The sequence below is a fragment of the Malus sylvestris genome, chromosome 13 (assembly GCF_916048215.2).
Source record: "Malus sylvestris chromosome 13, drMalSylv7.2, whole genome shotgun sequence".
Taxonomy (NCBI): domain Eukaryota; kingdom Viridiplantae; phylum Streptophyta; class Magnoliopsida; order Rosales; family Rosaceae; genus Malus; species Malus sylvestris.
The window spans coordinates 32,153,767-32,159,409 of record NC_062272.1 but is presented as its reverse complement, the minus strand read 5'-3'; the positions used below and the strand labels follow the sequence as shown (position 1 = coordinate 32,159,409).

Sequence of the window (5,643 nt, the reverse complement as noted above, 5' to 3'; positions counted from 1 at the left end):
AAACTAAATATTACTGGATGTGACTTAAACAAATATTTAAAATGGGAATTGATTTATAAGAATAATGATTCAACTTTAAACAAGACAAGTAAATAAGGAAATTCAAGATAAAATAAATGATTTAAGAAAAATAGATTGACAATATGCTAGAGTTCAACCTTTACCAACAACACTCCTACGTAGCTATTCCAATTGCTTAAATAATTGAAAACACACATGCTTTGAAGGTTGGATTTTCCTTGTGTATGTTTTACTTGTGACATTCAAGCTAAAACGCATACCACTACATGCAACTTATCCATGACATTTGGATTAAATATAAACATGAGTGATTCATTAATCTTGGTGAAAATCCTTTTGTTAAACCATATAATCCCTAAGAGCATGATATTTACCTTAAGAGAATACAATCCTCAATCACAAGAAGCACAACCAATTTTAACGTGACATTCGTTCAAAATTGCATCCGATAACTTTTCTAAGCATCCTAATGGTGATCAAGTATCAAGGTACATAGATAGTTTAATTCGGTGATTGAAAATATCAAAGCAAGCATGTAACAATACTTAAGCAATTGAAAATAAATCTACGTATTCATGTTGCGGCTCATGGCCTCACTCTAGCATAATAAAATTAGTTACACATAATTATGTTCATACATAAGAAATTATCCATAAAAAAATAACAAGAAGGGAAACACCCGTTTTTAGTTTGCTCCTGACTTCTTTTCCTCTGCCTGCTGCAGTCTCTTCCTGCTTCCTCTTCTCTGCGTCCGTCTCCCTTGTCGCGTCAGTCTCTCTTCCTCTTATATTTCCTTCTTAGTCGGTTCTCTCCTGACACCCCCCTGTCTCTCTTATTATTCAGTTTATTCTTTTTCTTCCGTGCTCCTCTCTCCTCTCTGTCATCTTCTGTCCGTGTCCCCCATTTCTTATTCTTTTCCTTTTCTTTTCTGCTGTGCTCTCTGCTTTCTGCCTTCCACTCCCTCTTATTCTTCTATTTTTCTTCACTCCCTCTCCTGCTTTTTGTTCCACTTCCATCTTCTTATATATATTTTTTTTCTTTTCTTTTTCTTCCTGCCAGTGCTGCACTCCCCTTTGCTTATTTTATTTCTTTTGTTTTCTTTTTTTTATTTCTTTGATCCTAAAACAAAATTAACTGCACATTAACACAAGGTAAGATAAAATGCTACAATTTTAACACAAAAACATCACAAAGACTTTAGAAATGGATGGTATAAATGCATGAAATATATGAGTGATCAATTGCCTATGTTAGTGATGAATTCTTTATGTGTTTTATATGGATGCATACTTAGTAAGCATATCTATGATTCTAATGATATGAATATGTGTGTGTCTGCCCTAACCAAATGGGGACTTACATATGTTCTAAAGTAGTACTTGTTAATTGCTACTAACATGTGAACCAATTTCTAGGATAAGTAAGACAATGCCAGTACTTACGATGCGTTGTGATGACTCAAACTCATTTTGTTCTTAATGATTTCTACTTGTTATATCTATGAACACGTCATTCTAGATTGCATGCTAGGAACTAAGTTAAGTTGAAAACACCATTCTCTTAACATAGTATTTAAGAGAGAGTAATAAGTTGAGTTTTAACAATAAGCCAACTTAAGCATCTTCATCCAGAAATAAAAGTAATTTGAATGAAACATATCATGTTTGCATAATTATTTGGTGGTGGATAGCAATTCCCCTAACTCATTTTCTTAATTTGTGAACTAAAATCAGTTTTCGTTATTTCATTTTTGTTTCTGTCCTGATATTGTTGAATTTATTTAAAATAGAAAATCAACTCCAAAAGTTATGTGAGTGTACCTCTATGTGTCTAGTGTCTTCTTCTAAAACTTCGTCGAATTTAGATAAGTCTAAGTTAGTATAGTAATTATTTTTTGATGGTTGGTCCGTAAGAACATCAGTCTAGTTTTTGTGAATTTTATATAGTTAGACAAGACAATCTTCTAACAAATCATAGTGTTAATAAAGAAAATCAATAGGACATTTGTGTGCTCCTTTGTAGTGTGCTTTTAAGCCTACCAAATTTTTGGCGTTGTGCTGCCGGGGAACGTTGTTTCTAATTACTTATTTATCTACTGTGTTTAATTTCAGGTAGTCTTCGTAGTATATGTATACTTGAAGGTCCAAGAGCATTGACCTAATCATCATATTTCAGAGCATCTTCTCATACAATACCTTTATGAGGGGTTGTGTGGCACGAATCATGTAATGCTTGATGTAGCAAGTGAAGGAGCATTCATGGACAAGACAACAACTAATGGTAAGGCATTGCTAAAGAACATAGCTGGCAACACATGACAATTTGGAGGGAGAGATGAGCTACTTCTTAAGAAAGTCAACGAGGTTGTGGTGGCTCCAAAACGTGTGTGGTGTATGTTGAATGATAGGACATGCCACAGACATATGCCCTTCATTGGTGGATCAAGGTGGTTTTAAGCAGGCTAATGTGCTAGGAGGATTTCAAGGCAACAAAGGCAAAAGTATGATTCATTCTCCAACACCTATAATGCGGGATGGCGCGATCATCCAGACTTTAAGTGGAACAATCAAGACAATGGGAAACAATTTGCCCCTAACAACTTTAATCGTCCACTTGGCTTCTTTCAAGCAAGGCTGCAAGCACCATATCAGCCTCTTCAACAACAACAACAAGCTCCATGTAAGTCTCTTGAGGATTTAATTGCTTCTTTATCTAATTCTACTCAATCTAATCAACAGAAAAGGACTAAAGCAATTGAAAACCTTGAGAGTCAAATGAGTCAACTAGCAAATTTGATGGGGCAACAACACCAACCGGGAAAGTTGCCTAACCAAACTCCAACTCCAACGATGAACTTCGGCAAGAGTCGTCGAGTTTGAAGCCAGCTAGGGGTGTTTTTCTATTGGAATTGAACTGTGTTAGTTTAAGGAGGAAATGTTGAGCTTTTAAGTTAAATTCTATATGTTTTAATCCCTGAATGCACACTTTTGGTTTTACACAATCCAGCGAACTCCTTCGAGGGAAATCTTTCGAGTCTGAGGTGGATTTGACTTCTATTCCACCTAAAATTGTTGTAGGTAAGTTATTGCATGCTTTTGGGAGTGTTTTCTGCTGAATTTGGGTTGATTTCCCTTAAAATCGATTTTAATCCAAGCTTGGTGACAATCTGGGCTTTTTTTGCAGTTTCGGGCGAGGTTCCGAGGCCAGCTAGTGGCGCAGATGGCACTCATCGTTAGGATTAATGGCAAAAATGGCCATTCCGTTAGTTTTACCAGAATCTCTAGATGGTAAAGGTATATTATGTCTCCCCTCTATATACATTTTCTGACAAAATGTGCGTGGCGCCAACGAGGACGACTGTGACATTTACTTGTCGAACCGTGACTACTGCGACTACGACGGTGCGTCTTCCCGACTCGTGATGGCGCATGCAGGACCCCCGAGACCTAACGATGACCGCTGTTTGCCACCATTCCAACCTTGCACTGGTATTATTTGTTTTCAACAAAAACAGTAACTCAAGAAATATTATGTGATATTTCAATTACAACCATTCCTCTTATTGTAATTCAATAAGCAATATCGGTGGTTTTTTTTTTTTAAATAACGATGTATTTTACACGAAGGGGAGAGGGAGTTCGGCTAAGTCACATAATGGACAACCTAATTTGATATCCAATTAGCTATCTACGAGATTCAAACCTAAGACCTCTCACTTACAAGTAAAAATGAACACCACCAGATCGTAGTACTGAGTGACAATATCGGTCATTTATTTATGGGAGATTTTGGATGCGGTCCCTAATTATGAACAATCTTTGACTGAAACTTTGTTGGTTTTCAATTTTTGATCCAAGTCCCTAAAATAATTGATAATTTATTTCTATGTACGTTACTATATTTTTTAAATTAAAAATTAAAATATATAGTTGTTTATATTAATGAGATTTTAAATAAAAAACATAATTTGTGGGATTAAAAATATTAAAATATAAATATACTATTGTGTGTGTGTGTGTAAACATGGGTACATTCATAAAAAATAACCAAAAAATTATTGTATCAAAACATGGGTACATTCTTCAAAATGGGTACATTTAGCAAAAATAAAAATGGGTACAAATAAATAAAAAAATATGGGTACAATACAAATAAAACTTTAAAAAATATGGGCACAAAAAGAAATTAATATATGGGTACAAATTAAAATTGAAAGGAAAATTGGTACAAATTAAAAAAGGGTTGCAAATTAAAAATGGGTACAAACTAAAAATAAAAATATATGATAAAAAATTTAGCCATAAATATAAATATACTAATTGTAACATTTTTAATATTAAATGAATATATTTATAAATAAAAAATATTTTATTATTGAAATAATTAATGATATTATTAATACAAAGGACCTTGATCAAAAATTGAAAAGTAATAAGGTTTTAATCAATAGAGTAGTAAAAATAAGGATGAAAACCTAATTACTCCTTTATTTATATATAAGTAAGAACAATATACGAACACCTGTTGGTATGTCCAACCTGAGAAGATATTGAGTTCTCATTGAAGATTTAGTGCTTGAGTAGTTTATTTATTTAAGTGATTTCTATTTTGTTAAAAAAATTATACCGCCCTAAAAAAATACAGCACAGCCGCTATCAAATCATTTTTAATGTCCTATACAGTCTATTAGAAGGTGCCCGAATCACAACAAAATGGAAATCTACAAACTCGCTCGCTTTAAGGACTCAACGATTTCTCGCTCCAGCAGAATCACATCCAACTCTATCAATTACTTCTGAAATAGTAAAACAACCTTGATTGTAGTCACTAAAGTCCTAATTATTGAAATCACAAAAGAAGAACGACCAAATTCATAAATTGATGAATGAAAGGAGTACAAAATTCAATCATAAACTAAAGGGAGAAAACATGTAGAAAGTTTTCTTATAAGAAAATTTGTATGCATTAATATTTTAGTCTTTCTCGAGCTTAAAAATACTATGTAGTACAAGTTCAGAAGGCAAAAACCAAAAGCCAAAATTTTGTCATTTCATGGCTTGAAAACAGACTCTTCAGTATATAAAGTCTGAAAGGATATAATACTACTTGAGGACCATCGGATCACTTTGAAAGTTTCCCAAATTTGAAGGCGGTCAGCGAAATTGAATTCCTAGGATAAGAGGGAGGGTGATCCACCTAAATGCATAACATTGGGGATTGACCTGTCATTTGAAATAAGAGCCCATTCAGTCCTATATAAGGAATTATAGTGACCTAAATATGATATTGTTGAATAACCATGAAAACCTTAACGTGATGAATATTTAAGCAGTATTTTACTATTTATAAGGCTGTCAACAGGTGACAAATAATTATTCTCTCAGTGATCTTCGGAAATATTATTGATTTTGATCAAATCTATAAGGAGATCAATAATAATAAGAAAGTGATAGGCCGTCACTGGAAAAGCTTGAACCCGGAACAACTTAGCTAAACAGTATTTCATGTCATTTCATGTCACACACTAATGGCATACTAATGTATACATTTCTCTCCAATTACATTTACATAAATGCAATTGATGCTCTTTTAATGTTGCAGGGGGTATAAATAAATAAATAT

The 5,643-nt window shown here is 33.5% G+C and overlaps 1 long non-coding RNA gene across 2 annotated transcripts; it reads left to right on the top strand.

Moving 5' to 3' along the window:
• Window positions 1-2,260: 2,260 nt before the first annotated feature.
• Window positions 2,261-3,700, top strand: LOC126597274 (uncharacterized). Of its 2 annotated transcripts, XR_007614203.1 has the most exons (3): window positions 2,261-2,700; window positions 3,028-3,098; window positions 3,205-3,700. It is a non-coding gene; the product is annotated as an uncharacterized LOC126597274 (long non-coding RNA). The 2 variants fall into 2 exon arrangements; XR_007614202.1 differs by having other exon boundaries at window positions 2,261-3,098.
• Window positions 3,701-5,643: the final 1,943 nt, after the last annotated feature.